The sequence below is a fragment of the Crocodylus porosus genome, unplaced genomic scaffold (genome assembly GCF_001723895.1).
Source record: "Crocodylus porosus isolate Cpor-Errol unplaced genomic scaffold, CroPor_comp1, whole genome shotgun sequence".
Classification (NCBI taxonomy): Eukaryota; Metazoa; Chordata; order Crocodylia; family Crocodylidae; genus Crocodylus; species Crocodylus porosus.
Window position 1 is genome coordinate 25,935,501 of NW_017728886.1, and position 19,437 is coordinate 25,954,937.

Sequence of the window (19,437 nt, forward strand, 5' to 3'; positions counted from 1 at the left end):
CCGTGCTGACAAGAGGGGAGTTCCCTAACCTGTAGGTATGGTGCTGGTTGTTCCTCCCGAGGTGCATCACCTTGCACTTGTCTGTGCTGAGTAGGAAAGTGGAGTCTCATTAAAATATCTCATACAAGATTTTGCTTCCCAATTTACACCCACATACATTACTGGCTACTTTGATTTTCTTTACAGGTGTGCAAAGTTCATCTGCTTCATGTGGTAAGCTTTAGTTGGCTTAATTCACCTCTATAATTACTGTCTTTCCTACCCCTTTCCCCAAACTGTAGAATGTTTGAATATCATCCAGCTGGGCATGTGATTTTCCCCAGCTCAGGCTATTTATCTAATTCATTGCAAGGAGATAAAACAAGGGCAGGCTAGAGATATACCTTATCAAATAAACAGTATAGCTCAAAGACCCAATCCTGCCCCACTTGAAATCAAGGGAAAATTACCCCAATTTCAGATTTAAGTGTTACTACGTTTCAACAACTTGCATGTGACTGCAGGACTATGTGATAAACTTAACCGCCCCCACCACAAAGTTCACTGCACTATCCATTAGACCACTTCAGAAAACACACAATGGAGTGTTATTGCCCTGGGTGCCAGCAATCGATGCCTTTTAAAATCTTCGAAGTTTCTGGGTAAATAGTGTATTATCTTGGACCTGCATGTCACAGCTCCATTGCCTGTCCTTGCAGACACTCAGTGCCTCCAACTGGCTGGTAATGTTAGCTAATTAGTCAATTAAAAAAAGACCCGATGGAGTTCTGACATAGTATGAAATACCTGGTGATCCTAAGTCATCCCTTCTGGGGCATGAGCCAACAAATGGGACAATTTGACTGTTTCCACTCACTAGGGCTTCAGAAGGGTGACCCTGTTGGTCTGGTGACTTCCAAAACTCTGTACAGATTTGAGCTGGTCTAATAAAAGATACCAGATTTACCCAAAGAGCCTTGTCTGCCTGTGTCCATAGACCAACATGGCTACAGCCTACACCCCTGTACAGATTTTAGTGAATCTAATGGGTTTAGAAGGGAAAATAAAACCACTTCCTCTTTTAGGCAGGAAGGTGGGGAAGGGATTTCCTCTCCTCCCATTGAAGAATGTGAGGTATTCCCTACGGGAACATCATAGACACTGTATCCCAGAGGGCTTTTTTTTAACAGGGGGTGCTCAAAGAAGGGAACACTACATTAAGGATAGCAAGACCACTGGATATTATTATTCATATAGCCAGGGAAAGTGACAGCTGAAAAATGGTAGCTAATAAAACAAACAGCGTGGGAGCTTGACAAAACCAGGGTTCCCAGACCTAGCTCCCTCTTATATGTGTATCTGTGGGACTCCTAGCAGCATACCTCAAACTCTGTAACAGGCTGTCTGAACCAGCTTTCTATCACATTCACATGTTCTCAATCCATTACTTGAGTGACCAGAATTATTAGAAACTGGCTTTAAGATATGAAAATAGAGAAACACACTCTGCTTCTTTATGGGCTATTGAATGTATCCCAGATTTCTGGGACTTCATGTCTGTGAGCTGGACTCATTAGGTTTCTGGTCCTACATCCTGTTTGAGCAAAGGTAGTGTAAGCGCTATTGATATTAGTATGCATAGGTGTGCTGATGTACATTTTGGACATGTCCAAGTACATTTTTTACTTCCATAAGGGAACTTGTCCATTGCCAGAAATGTGCAGGTGAATCAGTTCTTAAGACAAGGTTAACTGAGCAGAGGCAAAATAGCAGCAGACTCACATTCAGCACTAGCTCACCTGCACCATGACAATATGCAATAAGAGAAATTTAACAATAAGCAGTTTTCTTGGTGTGGATGGATCTATGCTACCTGGAAATGGGATGTGGGCAGGCCTGGGGACTTATCAGTGACAGCCTGAGGGAGGGGCCAGACTGGTGCTTGGGCAGAGGAGATGAGCTCTGGCATAAGCTAGACTGCCGCCCTGCGGGGTGGGGGGGTGAGAACTACTGAGAGTCACGATGGTGATCTTCTTGTACCTCTTGTCACACTAAATATCTCCCAGATACGGTGTTCTCATTATACATAATTGTGACACCATTATTACATATTTTTTGTGTTGCCCAGAAGCTCTGGCTCTTTTCAAAGGTTCTTGGAACCTTTGGCCATGCTTCTCTACTGTTTCTGTCCAGATCAAAACATCACCTCTGTAGACTTCAATACCCTCTACACCATCAAAAATGTGTTGTATTTTCCTGTGAAACACTCTGGGTGCCAAACATAACCCAAAAAACAGTCTGAAGAAACTGTGTCTTCCAAAGGGGGTGATTAATGTACTGTTTTTTCTATGGGCACCAGCCAGAACCCTACTGATTCAACAAGCTTAAAAAATGTTTGGCATCAATGATATCCCCCAAGATGTATAGGTAGTGGAAAATGTTCTCTTTTGACATATTTGTTTAATCTGTTGGTTTTATATACAAGCAAAGAATTTTGCCTTTTTCCATACTATGGCTAATAATGTACCCACTGTGTTAGCTCTTCTCACTCTATGCTTCCCAGAGCAATAAACCTATCTGGCTCCTTTTAGCCTCTGCCTATGGGGAGGGAGAGGAATTGAGGAGAAGCTGCCACTCTCTCAGGTGTATTTTGTATTCCTGAGAGCTTTCTTATCCTGCAGAAGATATCTTCAGATGTCTGAAGTTTTTTAGGATCCCATCCCTCTGAACTGTGCACCCATGTGATGCCACCAATGGCCTGACTTTGTTTTTTAACCAAATGATGAGTACTTCAAGCCATTTCCCCTTTTCCTGGCATCTATTGCTTACAGATATGGAGTGAAATGCTTTTCAAACCTTCTCCACCTGTCCCTCACATTACCAAGGAGTTTCAGCTCTGGTGGGGTGTTTTTAGCTGGTTCATGCTTCCACTAAGGATGTTTCTTAGTTTGTCTACTCCTGGTACTGTATGTTGTTCAGCAGTCACTCAGAACAAAGGAGTCTGACTACTATTTGTTTCATTTAGGGTCTGAGTTCTAACTGATCCGTATTTGGTGACATGAACCTCTGCACATTGCAGCAATTGGTTCAAAATGGTGCATGCATCTTGAAGGTGCAGTTCTCCACAGTTCATGGGCTAGATCTGGCATGGGGTCAGTCTGCAGGTGTGATGATATGCTGGTCTGGCCCTGCAAGCTGGATCCAGCTGCACGACAACCCCTGTGCCAGTGTAATCCAGCCTGTGGGACTATATCATCTGGCTTGTGTGGTCTTTACAGGTCTCGAAACTTGACAGTGGAAGAGCAGTGGCAATGTTAATTGCCATGGCTCTGGAAGCTATAGTAATTAATGCTGTCACAGCTACCCCACTTTCAAATTTATGGACCTGTGAAGAGACTGGATGACATGGCCCTCAGGCCAGAGGTTGGGCAGTGCTACTCTACTCGGTTGATGGAGAGAAAATCCTTTTCCTTTGGTGTTAAGGTTCCCCTCTCCACCGGCCTTCCCTTCTGAATGGGTAACTCTACTCAGGCTGCCGAAACAAAAAGCCTTATCTTCAGACTAGGTTACTATATCTTAGAATAGAGTGGGGCATGTCCCTTCTTCTTGAGAAAGCAGCATTGAAAGAACCAAGTAGGTACTTTTCTCAGGTCTTTTCTATCACTCTTGGCAGCTGCTCTCTGTGGTCTGCTGTAAAGGCTCAGCCTGCAAGGCCAGGAACAGACCAACTGGCTACAACCAGAATCCCAAACCTTGGTCACTTTCTTTCTGAGTCCTCTTCCTCAGCTGGAAGACTTCATAGATTTCATAGATGTTAGGACTGGAAGGGACCTTAAAGATCATCAAGTCTAGCACCCTACCCCAGGGGCAGGAACTCAGCTAGAGTCAGAGGATCCCAGCAAGATAAGCATTCAAGCGTTTCTTGAATGAGTCAAAGTAGGTGTCTGCACCACTTCTGGAGAGAACCTATTCCAGGTCTTGGGGGCTTGGACAGTAAAGAAATTTTTTCTTATGTCCAGCCTAAAATGGTCTTGGAGGAGTTTATGACCATTGGTCCTTGTTTTCCCTTGGGGCACTCTGGTGAACAGATGTTCTCCCAGATCCTGATGCATACCCCTTAGGTACTTATCAGCAGCCACCAAGTCCCCCCATAGCCTGCGCTTTTCCAGGCTAAAGAGTCTCATGGCTCTCAGCCTCTCTTCATAAGGCCTATTCTCTTGCCCTCTGATCATGTGCATGGCTCTCCTCTGGGCTGTCTCAAGCTTCTTGACATCCTTCTTGAATTGTGGAGCCCAGAATTGGATGCAGTACTCCAGCTGCAGCCTCACCAAGGAAGACATCCCGAGATTGACCTGAGAAGCATCTATGGATGCAAGCCAGAGTTTTGTTTGCTTTACCAGCTGTGAGATCGCATTGGTGGCTCATGTTCATCTTGTGGTCAATCATGACCCCCAAGTCTCTTTCAGCCATGGTGCTAGTGAGCATAGCACTGCCGAACCTATAAGCATGCTGTGGGTTTTTTTCCCCCAGGCTGGAGTACCTTGCATTTATTGGTATTGAACATCATCAGGTTTGTATTTACTAAGTTTATCCAAGATCAACCATCAACATCTTGCCACATTCATAGCTTTTCTCTGCATGTGTGCAAAAGCCAGAAAAACAGACAGGAAGTGTGAATTTCATATTTTCCATATTTTCCACACAGATTTTATGTTCTTCATGGCAACTCATCTGTTCCACATATTTGGTAAAATCCATGTGGATTCTGAAAAGAGCACAGCTTTAACTGTAGTACGGTAAATGGAGATGGAAAATGCTTATTACATCATTCGGTCTGTCTCCTTATAAGGGCAGAAGAGAGTTTTCAGAGAGAAGACATTACACTCATGCCTTAAAAGATCATTTGGAGACTAAACTAATGATGAATACATCCAAATTTTTATGGATGACATGTGTTTGCCCTTTAAGGTATGTACAGGAGAATGATTAGTGGCAGGAAGGGTGGAGACCAGACCACATGGCTTGAATGAAAATTAAAACTGCAATAGTAGATTTAATACATCCTTGAAATTTTTACTGGAGTAAATTGCAAGGTAGGAGAATAGAATAGGAAAACCTGTTTACAGAGCCCAGTTCTTCCTCTTTTCCTTGTAACTCCACCCTTTTAAGCAATTTGTATGTGCAGATTTTAGCTTATGCTCCATTTCCCTGACAGCAGAGGTCATGTGCACTTGATTATTTATACAAGGGAGACAATTTAACCATGAAAACCTCATATGTGAGAGCTTAGCTGAGGGCAGAATAGGACTCTTAATTTTTTAATGCAAGTATAGTCTTGATGGTGTAGTTTGATTAGATCTAAACATGTCGCACTGTGGTTTGTAGACAGGATTCTAATAGTTAAAGTGGCAAAAAAAAGGAACTTTTTACTTTCTGCATATATGACTGCTGTCTGAGGAAAACCTCAAATGAAACATGCATAGGAAAAAAAATAAATGTTTACCTTTCTTACACATGATTAATCTTCCGGTACTTAAAACTACTGTTAGCACATCTGCATGGTGTACAGCTTCCCTATTTCAGTGCATGAGCAGAAATAAGGTAGATGACACTTAACTTTATTTGAGGGAGAAACTATATTGGAGCTTGTCTGTGTTGAGATGTGTAGAAATGTCTTACATGTTCACTCTGTATTACTATATACAATAATAAACACGTTTGTTATTTCTAGACTCATGCCAATATTTCTTAAGATACTACAGCTGCCTCTCAAAGTATGAACATTTTTGTACTGAAAAGGTCTGTTCAGCAGCAAATATGAAATTCCAAGTGATGCATGACCTAAGTCCTCTCTCACTTGTACCAGTTTTATATCAGCTGTATTTCAGGAACTACACTGGATTTATTCATGCCTTAAGCTGACATGAGAACAGATATGAGCACATAAATATTTCTTTTCATCCAGGGCTGTCCAATTGATGGTCTGTGGGCTGCATATGGCCCCTGTCGCAGGGGCCCCTACTACTTGAGAGGTAGGAAACCTGCACTGGAGGGGTGCAATTAAGTAGGCAGCTGGTAGGAGCCAGCTTCAGAAAAACAAGCAGCTGGGGAAAAGGGCAGCAGGGGAGAGCAGTGGCTGCAGCTCAGTCAGTTAAGCCACAACACCTAAGGGCAAGCTGGGTACTGAGCTATTTGAGAACCCTTGGCTTAGGAGAAGGCCACGTGACAAGAGGTGGAACCCAGTGTCCTAAAAGCCTGACCCTTCAACCAGAGCTCAGTCTGGCCCTGACTCCCACTGAGAACTGAACACCTGTTGGCTTGGGCTGCAACAGAGGGAATGCAGGCAATACGTGTACCTGGGAAGGCTGCACCAGCCAGCAGCTACGAGGCAGAATTTTGCTGGGACCCTGGGAGACCCAGAAGGAAATTTTGAGTGATGTGTAGGTGTCAGAGTATGGGACACCTGGGCACTGAATGGCTGAAACAGGTTGATAGGAGGCCACAGGTGTGCCTGAAGGGCACCCCTTTGGGTTCTGGGGATAGCAACCCTTGCAGAGTCCAGGGCTCAGAGTGCTGAGCCTTGATAAAAGGCCAGTGGCTGACATATATTGAGAGCAACCTCGCCCTGGGTCAGGGACGCCGGTGGGGGGAGGGCAGGGGCTGGGCAGAATGGTGAGCAGCCTTACCCGGGCCGGGGCTGTAGGGGTTGCTTCCCCCAGCCTCTAAGTGGGTGCCTCTCAGGCACCTCTGTGGCCTCCTATCCACCCCTTTCAGGGGTGCCAGGAGGCTGAGAGAGACCATGAGAAGCTTTGCCTGGGCTAGGGATGCCAGGGGGTGAGGACAATGTGAGACAGGGCTAGGTGCCCAGAGAAAGAGGCAGGCTCTGGGACCTGGAGAGCAAATCAAAGGCAAGGGCGGAGGATAAGAAAGCCAGGCCAGAACAAATGGGCTGGGGCTGAAGACATGCAGCCAGAACAATGGACAATGGTTAGCTTAGGCCAAGAGGGCTGATGCCCCTACCTACAGAGACAAATAACAGTGACAAAATAACATCCATGAAGCATGAGCAGTGTCTTAACTGGTTCTAATTACCTTGACTCTATTGATCTCATTACATCTGCATCTGTATGATCTCCATACATTATACCTTAGTCTTTTCTTTGTGCTGCACATTTCTGATTCCTTTCCCATTCCAATGGGTGGATATCCTTTAGAGTCAGGATATAACCTGTCTATCAAGATGGATATTCAAATAGTAAAACATCTCCCAAGTATAGTGGCCACTTTGGACAAGCTTGATGTATAGGCGTTATGTGACATGACATGATGACTTACTCTGGTCACATCACACACTGTAGGATGACAAGACCTGCTGTATCAAATAGCCAGGAATCTCCTCTCTCCTGCCTTGTGATCTGAAGGGCAGGAGAGCAGATTTCTGACTGTCGCCACCTTTGGCAATGTGGTAAACAGACGCCAAGGTGTGTGAAGAGAGTGATAAAGTGTGTGGCTGTCACTGTTTTCCAGTTGCTCACAATTTAAAAGGTAATCAGCAGCAGAAACAGGAAGGGAAAAGGTCACGAAAGGACAGTGTCCATTGCCAGCATCAGGTTTCAGAAAAAGGACCAGGAGGGAAAAAATAACATTTGGACCTAATTAAGGTGCTAAGCTACAACATAAGAAATAACTGATCACCACAAATGTTGGGTGTTGCAGGGAATTTTTGGGCTCATTGTAACATTGCATCATAGTAGTTTCTTCTACTGAGCACAATAAAAAGGAACAAGGAACAAGAAAAAAAAAGAAAGGGGATGGTTGTAAATGGTTCGGTGGATGCTGAGCCTACTCGCAAACACTGAATTTTTTATTGTAGTAAGATATGTGAGGAAGTGTACTGCAGGGTGGAATAGGCTTTGCTATAGAGTTGTTGCTAAGAGATCTAGTTCCTCTCTTAAAGTGCTTTTTAATCATTTCAGGTGCCATTTGGAGTTTTCAGCTCAGGCAGAAAAGACGATTGTGTATTTAAAACACAGCAGCATGTAGCGAATAAATAATGAGATAAGATAATGTTGCCAAGTAAGAACATACCTTTGCTAATATCTATTTCCCAGAAAGCAAAAGTTTGTGGAGAACATGAGCCTCTGCACAAGGTGAAAAAAGATGAGATGCTGAAACATCCTCATGTCTAACTTGGGGCATGTCCACATTATATGCCCTGTTCAGGATATTCCCAAGCACACCCCATCCATTTGCTCCCGTGTCACACTCCAAACCCAGACATAGACTAATGAGGCCATGGTTAGATGTCCCTCTATGGCTGCTGTCCAGACCTCAGTCTCTAGCTTGTTTGAGAGGAACCACTGGGGATAACCCCAGGGTGGCTTCATTGGTGCACTGCCAGGTTGGGAGCATGGAGGTAAGAAGGGAGTGCCTGGGAGTGGCCCAGCTGGGATATACTGCCACTTTAGTGTAGACAAGCCCTTTAAGACCTGTCTACCATACTGCTCTATGTAATTGTATAGGTGTCTGATTTAATGGCAGGGCTTGTGTCTTCACACTGAGTTTGCTACTAGTATTGATGGGAGAACACAATTTAGAATGGAATTAGATTGTTATATCATATTCTTCATTCTGCCCCTTATTGGTGTTGTTCTTTGTGGTTGAAAATCACTTTTAATCTTGTGGTTAGGCAGTGGATTCTCTGGCAGCTCATAAGCCTCCTTTTTTCCCCAGAATATATGGTGACAGACTGAACAGTTACTGATAGCTGTGGACTCAGAGAACCAGCCCTGATGTCAAGGCTTTTGTTGTAAATACCTGAGCATTGCATCCCCAATGCATTGGCTCTCAAATCTAGTTGTGTCATCAGAGAGCAACTGGCACTACATTTTGCCTTCATGTTTCCATGCTCCTATTTCTAAAACCATACTAGGATAATTACGCTCCTAGCCACGAGAAACAAGCAAGTTCTGAAACAGTTAAACTAGGGCCAAATCTTCCAGTGGTGTGATTTGCAGTATTGAGTATTCTGTAACCTGCCTGCAGCACTCAATTGTTTTTTCTTTCTTTAGGATCAAAGAAAGCAAAGAAACAATGGGGAGGAGACAAGAGCTTTATGTGACTCCTCTGTGTCTGTGCACATGTGCAGAGAACAAGACAGCTTACTTAAAAACATTGCAAGGAGCTGGGTAGGAATGATAAGACATGTTCAGTATCAGTTTCTGAAAATATGCCGAAAGTTTCCATTACAGGAAAGTCAGTTTTGCAGGATCCACATATTCCATTGCTAAGAATTGAGCCAACAGGAGCTCAGGGGAAGAAACCATAAAGGGGACTGGGAGCCAGCCCTGGACTCTCTCTGTGCCTGATTAATAGATGCAAAACCAAGGAATATATCTGTGATGGCTGTGTATCAGGACTGTACCACTTGATACAGACTGCAGGCCCCTAATGCTGGTAGAAATAAAGGAGACAGTCAACAGTTAGTTTTAGAAACTGGAATTTGCAGCTGGCTGCAAGCGTCTTTGGACTGTCTTACCGGAGAGGTTGTGAAATATTTGGGAAGCAAGCAAGAGTCTGCCGTTTTCCTTGATTTCTCGAGAGACCAGGTGACAGGCATGCATGTTACACAATAAAGAGTGAAAAAACTTTTCTGTGAGACAGTCAGGGGAATGGGTTTGTCTGTATTTGCTAAGGGGAAAAAAGCACATATTTTGTTGAAATCTTGCACTGCAAAATATGTAACAACAATGAAGCAGGGAAATCTCTGCAAGGACTCCTATTTGCTAAAAAAATTGTTCACAGTATTTAATAATCAGTTTTCAGATGCTTGTGTATGTATTAAATATTCTTTAAGATATTTTATCGGTACCTCCACAGGCACCGAAACCACAGCTACTGGCACCTCCACTCAGAGTGGTGCATATCATAGTTCTGAGGATTGACTACATAATCCTTTTTTTGAAGAGAGAGATCTCTGGCTGGGCTTCAGCAGGGAGACCAGATGAAGCATAGGGAAAGGAGAGTATACCAAATTTATATATCATGTTATTTGTGCATCCTTAGCCTGCTACAATTGGATTCAGTGACAGGAAGTGATTAATCAACAAAATTAAGGTGGCTTTCACAAAGGTCTGAGCACTGTATATACTGGATTTTCATTGTAATGTTATAGTTACATGAGTGCACATCCCTTGGGTATATGTACTGCTCCATTATAAAAGGTATCTGGCAATAATGCTGGTTATTCTTTTTGAAAACCCCCAAGGCTGCAGCCTCACTAAACTGGTGCTGTTCCACTGAAAATAGAATATACTGATTTCTACAGCCAGCTTCATCAGATGCTATGTACGGTCTACCAAAGAGCGCAGCTAACCACCATTCTCTACACACAGACAAAGCGTGATGGAACCTGGCTGGAGTCCATGTTTTGCCCCCTTCCCTACCACATGTTCTAGTTACATAAATTAAGAATAAAGTGTCCTCAGATGGGTAAAGGGGGAGTTTTGTAAACATTTCATAGTTTTAAGTAAAAAACCCAAAATGCTGCCTGATGAATGATACTCAGTCTTTAGTAAATGGATCTTGAAACTTCTTTCTTTAAACTTACACTTCAGTTGTGCAGGTTTCCTTTCAAAATGTTTGTGGTGTGCGGTAAATAGTGCAGTTCTTGCTCTGATACATTTTATGTCTGTCAGTAGTATGAAAATAGAAGCCCACATCAAAGGGTAGAACACAGTTACCCTGAGCCACAGGCAAAGGAAATTCATGCAAGAATTTGTTTTGAAAAAGTAACATTTTTCCTCTTTGTTCTTGTGAAGCACAACTATATTATCCCTTCTCTTGATGCTCCTCCTCCTCTTCCGGCATGTGTTCCTCTGCAGCCGCAGTGGGTAATTTAACAGGTGGGCTTAAAACACAAAGCCCTCCCCTAAAAGGAGCACCACTGTAGTTCACCGAACAGTGCTGGGTTTCATTCTAATTTCTCTTAACTTATTTTATGCCAGTGTAACACTACTGGATGAAATACCGGCTCCCTCAAAAGTCAATGACAAAACTTTGTCTTCCGTAGAAGCTTGAGATCACTTGTCTAACCTCAGTGAATTTGAATTTTACTGATGATTTATACCATTACAAGTAAAAGTAAAATTGAGCCCTCAATTCATGTAGTCAGCTTTCACAAAAAACTGCAAATGCCCTTGTCATTCATACGTTCAGCAAAAGCCAAATAATCTAATGCTCAGGACCTGTGACACTGGTATAAATCCAGAGAAATGCCATCACAGGCATAAAAACACAGCCAGGTGCCTGGACAGCTGTGACACACGGGGGTGGCAGCAGCATTTTTTCTTCTGCCCCTGCTCCTTCCCCACACCCACCCCAATAGTGACCAGGATGACTGCCCAAGTCACCCCTCCCTAGCTATGCTTGTGACAGGGAGCCAGAGGCTCACCTGTGCTCTTCTGCTGCAAGAGCAGCACGCTTGGCCTGCTGCACTCTCTCCTTGAACTGACAGGAGCCTGTGTGTGTCTGGGGAGAGACAGGACTGGAAGAGGAGGGGCTTAGAGGCACGCAAGCCCAGGGCCTGAGGCAAGGGAGACGGTCTGGCCCTGCATGCTGCAGGGAGCAGAGCTCTGGGATTCCCCTCGGTCCATGAGTGCCCCGCCTCGGTCCAGCGGGACTTGCTGAAGGGGGCTGAGGGCTGGGGCCTGGAGGCTGGGGCTGGAGCCAAGAGGCTGGGGGCTGGAGGCTGGAGCTGGGAGCCAGGGGCTGGCGTGGGTTCCAGGTAACTCTCCCGCATCAGAGCCTGTGCCAGCCCCCCACCCCAGCCTCCATCCCTGCCTCACCTCACCTTGGGGAGGAGCCGCTGCCTGCCCCAGTGAGGCTCTGCCCCAGCCTCTCCTGGTGCATGGCCTTGAAAAGGCTGTGCATGGCCACACTTTTAGTTGTGCACAGCTGCACACACATACACACCTTAGAGGGAACCTTGCTCTTTCCTACCCCAACTTACCATGTCCACCTGAGGTGGGTCAACTGCCCTACTCTAGTTTTCAGGGAGTGTTAGCTGCTGTGTATTTTTTTGTATGTTGTGTACCCTCAAGAGATGGAAACAAGCACTTTTTAACTTCTTTCCCACTACCCCCTCAAGACAATCCTGAAGTTAGACTTCAGGTGCTGGATAGTGATCATTCTTGTAACTAGGTCCAGATATCTGCATGTATACTTGGAACAGCTGCACTGTGCTTTCACCAGAAGTGATGTACAACTGTGGAACATCCTCCATTACACTTCCAGTTTTACTTTGAATAACTAGGAAATGATACCTCAATATTTCACCCCTATATTGGGTACAGAGTATATATAGGGAAAATTGTACATACAAAAATATTTTATATAGTTAAAGGTGTCCCATGTACAGGTCACTGAGGCAGGGCTCCACTGTTCCTATAATTTCAGAGAAGGTGAGATGGTTAGCACCACATACCAGCCACTTTTACCCCCAGGGTAGCTCCTGGCATCTATTGGACAAGTGGATGGGTGAGCCTCAGAGCCACACTAGAAATGGAAACAATGAATGCCCTCACTTGTGATTGAGCCTAGGTTTTTCTCAATACATGTCCAGTCACTTTATGCACTGAGCTACATAGCTCCCAGGTGCAGTTATTTGGCTAAGACTGATTTCAAAAGTCCTAAAGTTTGACCAACGTACATATCTGAAATGAGCCGAAAGTGCAAGATTCACCAATCCCAAACTTCCCACCAGGATCTTGCCACTGTACAGAGATGCTAAGATTGGATTAGCTATACTTTGTTTGATCACAGTGTCTTGCAGTCATGTAAAACCTTGTCTTAAAGTGAATTAGTTGGTGTCATAAGTCATAGAAAATAGTCCTCCTTGGAAAAGGAGTAATTGTACTTCACAGTATCCGTGTTTGATGTAAGGTTTGTATGGTTCATTCCTAACTGTTTCACTCCTGCCTGTGCTCCAGCTACTGTACTACATTGCATTTCTTCTTACCTGAATAAGCCTGTCTTGTGTGCCCTCCATTGCTTGGAAGTCACATTGATTGGCTGTCACCAGGCCTGTTCACAATATCAGTAATTAAGTCACATACTTGTAACAGTCATACCTTGTACTTCTGCACAGACTGCTGCAGAGGTCCTGAACTTAACTCCAGCTTTGGAGAGGTACACATTCAATCCCAGCCTACCTACCATCAGAGCAGGTAAAAAGGAAAACTAAGGGGGAGAATATTATTATTGGCATGGAGACAAGAAATGGAACATTATGTACTCATGCTGTTTCAGATTTCCCTTACCACCTGTAATGGTGCAGCCTGAACAATGGGGAGGATATTTCCTGTAGAGATGCTGACTGATGTCTGATTTGGCTGTGGGGTTAATAAAGGATCTGTTCTAGGAATTACTTCTTTCATCCCAGTAGAGGGATGCAAAGTCAGAGTTGTTGAGGTATGATTTCCTGGAACAGTCTTAAGCAAGTGAAAGGAAGCATAAATCTCTAGAAAGGGACCTGATGTAGACAATGAGAAGCAAACAACTGTGCTAGGACATCTTTCGTTAAAAAGGTGAAGACCTGCACCTATACTTTACCTATAGAAGACTGCATCTATACTATACGTCCAGCTCTCAGTGGATATAAACAGCCTCTGTACAGTTCTGAAATGCTCATCCCTGCGAAGCTGAGCATTGCCAAACTCTCTGATGCTACATAGCTACATCCTCCAAAAATATCACATACATACACCCCAATAACCCACAACACCCATCTGGTTAACTAGTTACTGGAAGCAAGGCAATGAGCTCTGAGGTGGTGACGGCAATGTGCTCTTCCATACTGAGGGGAGCTCATCTGCTGGTGTTCTGCTGCTGCAACTCCAAGGTGGCTCTGGACAGATCTCTAGGAAAGTGGCCTTTGTCATGCTGAAGTTCTGCTGCCACTGCCGGTCATCACAGCCCTGTCCCGCCAGCCACTACTAGTTGACAGAGCCCAAAAGTGGTGCACCACCATATACAGCTGTTCAGATAAATGCCTTGAGGAAGTAACTGTTCAATTTTATCCTTCTCCCATATCCACTCTGCTAGCTACATTGCTATAGCATCAAAAGCTCCATGAAACTGGAGAGACACATCCTGGTTGGGGTGGTCATGTCTTACATACTGCCTGACAACAATCCAAAAATGCTACTTGCAAAATTTATGAATGCCATCAGAGGAATTGTGAGACCTTAATTTGACCCCCTATAGCAGAATTTCCATTGTTTCTGCTACACCTTCTTTAGTTTGCCACTATAAAAACCACAGAGCAGTGTGCTGAGCGGTAGTACCCTGGGAGGTATTCCTAGGATGCTGAGTGGTTTATCCAAACAAGCACAGATCTGTAGAGACATAATGATTAACAATAAAAACACCTTAAGCTGGTAAAACAAAATGATGTTTGGACATACTTCAGCTCTATATGGTTAAATCACTGTACTTAAGGTATCGATAAACAATCAAATTAATGCAAGTTAACATGGGTCAAGGAGTTGCAATGGACTGGTTGAGGTATGGTTACTGTTTTGTATCCTTAATTACCATGCAGTAAAAAAGCTAAGCAGGGGGAACTCCTGACTGAAACAAAGTTAAGTTAGAGTGAATATAATCCAAAATAATGCTCTTAAGTTAAAATGTCCCAGGCCTGCTTATCCCATCACCTGCTTAACCCATCTCCACTCATGAATTTCTTGATGCTTTCACCCTTTGTCAACTTCCTAGTTAAAATCTGATGGCTCCCAGCCTTAGAATTTCACTGACAAACGCTTCATTTTCTCCTAGGCTTGGGTTTTTCAGTAACTTTGTTTCATAATGCTGTACAGGCAGTCCTTGACTTACAATGTTTCAAGTTACAGTTCCCACTTACAACATTTATAAATTGACACCCTGTTTCAACTTTCTGATGTCAGTTTTGACTTTACAATGCTTGATCTGTTGTGACACCATGCCAGTGAACAAGTTCACTGTGTTGCCCATCTCCCTGGAGAACATCCGTCCAAATTTTCTTGGACACTCTCTTTAAGAAAGCAGACAAGACTGCAGAAGAACCTGCAGCTGAGACTCCTGAGAAGACTCCAGCCAAGAGCCCTTCAAAAAGTCCAGCAAAGTCACCTCAAAGAAGTCCTTTCAAATCAATATGATTGCTATTTACAATATAAATACATTCATGTAGCTATATTACTCATCTATAATTGATCAAGTACAAAATTCTGGGGTATTTTTGGTGAAAATAGGGTATTGGGCCTTGGTTCAGGAACCGATCCCCCATTTATAACATTTTTTCTTATGAGAGAATTGGTTCCAAGTTACAACGCTTTGACTTAAGATGCAGTTTTCAGGATCCAATTGTGTCGTAAGTCCAAGGACTGCCTGTACCTTGTTGAGAAAAAAAAGCTTTTATTAAAAAATAAAAAGTGTGTCCTGGCACCTGTGACTTTTAACTGCATATTCTTAGCTTTTAACTGCATATTCTTAGAATACATTCCAACCTCACATGGCACAAAAGTATTATATTTGGCTACATGCCATTAATATTTTTTTTAATGTAGCAGGACCGTTTACTAAAACATAAAAACTTTTGTCTTTCAGTAATGGTGGGTTTTGTATTCAGCTTTGTTTGGCTCAAGATACCCCGTGTATAGAAGCACCAGACTTAAAGTCATCAGTGACAAGTACTAAACTTCAGTATTCAGCTCCTGGTGGAAGCCAGTGCTAGTTTTAAAGAGCTTTTATGTTCAGGACAATTATGCAGATATTTCCACAACTATTGTCCAACATTCAGTGCTGAATCACAGCTTGCTGGCATTGGAAATACTCATACCTGGTTTTGGTTGTGCCCAGTAGATTCTCATCTATTTCCCATACTCCTCACATTCCATACAGACATTTTACTATGGTTAATATTAGTCTTTTTCTCTTATTCATCATTGTTTCAGGACAACATCATTTGCATTTCTTTGCACGATGAAAAAAATAGTGACATTATTAGGATTAAGCAAAAGCACCCCTTTTACTCCTCCCATAATTAATATAAACACTCCCTAAATTACCCCTTTTCTGAATCTAGGTACCTTGCTTTAGCATGTTGGTTCCTTGCATTTTACACAGAAAATTTCAAGTCCATAGACTCTCACCAGAGGAACTATTCCAATATCTGATTTTTCTTTTCATGTCCGGTGCACCCAGTGATTGATCTCCAGAATCAGTTCAATTCCTCTGCTTATTCCAGAAAAGTCTCCCAGAAGACCGAAGCCATCTCTGTCTTTTCTTATCCCGTCTATGCAAAATGCTCAGTGATCATGCAAATCTTCTTTCAGTTTTTATGCTCGTTACCACATGGTCTTTAAGTGTTGGGAATTCCCTAAGATAGCCTATGTCTTTTTTTTGTGACATCCTTTATCATTTACCCAGGAGACAGATTACCAACAGCTTTTGTTGCTTTTCATCCAGGATACAGATGTCTTGGCCCAGGTTCTTCATTATCACGATTACTATAGTAATTTTCCTTCCTTTCATTGCTGGACTACTTATGGCCAATAGCAGGGCTGTGACCAGCCATGGGCAGATACCCCATCCCCTCCTTTTAGCAATTCTTTTTTTTTGGTCAAGTATTTAATTGTATTATGTTATAAAAGTGAAATCGTACTTCATATTTATTTTGCATCTTTTATTGGAGAATTACAGTTTGTAAATGCAAATTTAATTTCACAATGATAGTTTGCAGTAAGAATTCTTTCCTTTTACTAATGAGGGAACTAAAGATTGACATAGCTAGCCCTGTAAATTTAAAGTACAATTTCAGGTTAGTTTCATACACATTTATAATATTAAGGTAAGATAAAATATACCTGTAAATATCAGACTTTTAAAACATATTGTTCTAATTTTTCTGGTTTCTGAAGACAGGTTATTGTATTTTGAACCACTACCAGGCTGCCATTGTTCTTTAGAGCTGAGTCAGTGGACATTAGGGATTCTTCCCTGAAGCTGAATCTATACACATTAGTGATTCAGAAATGCTGCATATCGAGTGTAAGAGGCAGGACTGATTCTAATTGTAATTTATGCCCATTTGAGGTCTTTTACACTGACATAGCAGTGTAAAGGAGCCTTAAACTATTTGGTCTTCTGAAACATATTCATGAAAAAGTTAGAATTCTGTTTAACTTTGTTGTCAATGTTTTAAAGAAAGCTTTTTTAACTAACTCTGATGCATATTTTATCTGAAGTTTGCTATATACAAATGGAGATCAATTTTCCCAGTTATGACAAATTAGCAGGAGACATGTACATCAAGACTCTTTTGTATATGTCTGTGCATTAGGACATATGTATTCATTTGCAACAAAGATACTTACTATTCAAATACAAATTGAATTTCCATGGTTTTGGCAGTAGAACTCAGAGTTCAACTCCTTTAGCCTCATCTTGAATCAGGAACCACCTATATGATGTTCCCTGTGAAATTTGAAATTAAATGTTGCCAAAGGCCTGTTGTCATTTTACTGCAGCCAGAGCTTTACTCTAAATTTAGTTGGTGTTGTAGATGTGATTTTAGATTTCAGCACATGATACTTCGTTGTGACCAGAGGCTGTTCCCATGATTTTTTAATCCAATCTGGGAACAGAAACACATGAAATCTAAACACCTTATTCAAGTTTTTTGGTTTAAATTATTCTTCCTCTGTGAGGAAAATATTTATGAGGAATTTGACTTACTGTTTATATCCAATCCACACATGTAATTATGGATGTGAAATATGACACTGTCATGCACAAATATTGCTCTGATAAAATAGCATTAATGGACTGTGGAGTGACTGTGATCAAAATCCTCTGGTAATATGCCTGACCACTTTGGGACATGAGGTCAAACATCTTCATGTGGCCAAAAATGAATATGTGACATGACCTCTATGGTATGGGCTTGAAAGCTCATTGAAAAGTTAGTTCTGTAGTTCAATGACCTCACGTCATTGGGAACAGTCTAAACAGTGAAGTCAACTGAAGAAATCTAGATTTATTTATAGCACTCTCATACAATGAGGCACACTGAAGACATGGGAACTAGAAATTATAGATTACCACGAATGGCAAACAAACAATGCATACAACTTAAAATATACTGCAGACAAGCCAATATGCTTTCCAAAGAGAACTGCCAAACCATTCAGTGACCCTCAGTTTTTGCATACCAAGAACCCCCTCCCCTATCTAGTCAAAATCTAACTGGATGTCTCCTGTCTTTTAACATTTTAGGCAGACCTAAGTGGTTGTGACTCCCCCTGTCTGATAATCCCTTCTATAGGTCTTACCATCGAAGCTTCCTATCCTCAACAGCTAACTGAAAAAGCAGAAAAATTACAATTTCTCATGATCACTTGGTACCATGAAAAAAACTATTCAAATAATTTATTTAAATGGAAGAAACATTATTCATGGATTATCCTTTTAAATGACTCATGGTTAAGGTAAAGAATATCTCCCATGGAAAGGTTCAGGAAGCACAAGTGCTGCAAGTCAAGTTGAGATGAAATACCATGCCCAATCAAACTATTGGTTGGTCTTGTATCCTGTTCCCAGACACCATGTCTCAAAAGCGGTGTCTTTGCCCTGAATATTAGAGTTCTATATGAAGGCAGCGCTGTATACAGGTGTACAGCTGTGCACTCAGTTCTGATGCTCCAATCCTGCATGTTTCATAGATTTCATAGACATTAGAGCTGGAAGGGACCTCGGAAGATCAGTCCATCCCCCCACCCCAGGGGCAGGAAGTCAGCTGGGGTCATAGGATCCCAGCAAGATAAGCATCCAATTTAGTCTTGAAGGTGTTCAATGTAGGTGCTTGAACCACCTCTGATGGCAGACTGTTCCAGACCTCGGGGGTTTGGACAGTAAAGAAATTCTTCCTTATGTCCAGCCTGAAACGGTCTTGCATCAGATCACCCCTGAGCCTGCGCTTTTCCAGGCTAAAGAGCCTCATAGCTCTCAGCCTGTTGTCATAAAGTCTGTTTTCCTGACCTCTGATTTGTGCCACTGACTTGCCAAAACAGGCTTTTGTTTAGTCTAACAGTGGAAGAAGTGATGCTAAAAGTTGTTAGCTTTTATTGTACCAGTCTGACCTTTCACAGCTCATTAGATTACAGTGCTTTATGCTGGAGGAGATCATGCAGTAACCTCACACTTGAAATTATTTCTGAAAAAAGAGAGTAAATCATGGGGAAGGGTTTCTAACACAGCCCTAATCATTCCTAGCTAGATATACTAGGCTTTCTGCTGCAGCAGTTTGTATTTTGACTTCAGTTCTGCTCTTTTGGTGGTGCATTTATACTTCCTTGGTCTGTACTCTATACATCATGTAGATGATGTAAAAATCGCGGTTCGTTTCTCGGGAGGCGAAAAAAA

General features: G+C 42.6%; 1 long non-coding RNA gene across 1 annotated transcript in view; it reads left to right on the top strand.

Moving 5' to 3' along the window:
- LOC109319654 overlaps nucleotides 1-18,397 on the top strand; it is a 22,240-nt gene extending 3,843 nt beyond the window's left edge. Inside the window, exons 2-4 of the long non-coding RNA XR_002103587.1 lie at nucleotides 1,065-1,072; nucleotides 7,483-7,485; nucleotides 18,386-18,397. This is a non-coding gene — a long non-coding RNA (uncharacterized LOC109319654). The remainder of the gene's footprint in view (nucleotides 1-1,064; nucleotides 1,073-7,482; nucleotides 7,486-18,385) is intronic.
- The last annotated feature ends 1,040 nt before the right edge of the window (nucleotides 18,398-19,437 follow it).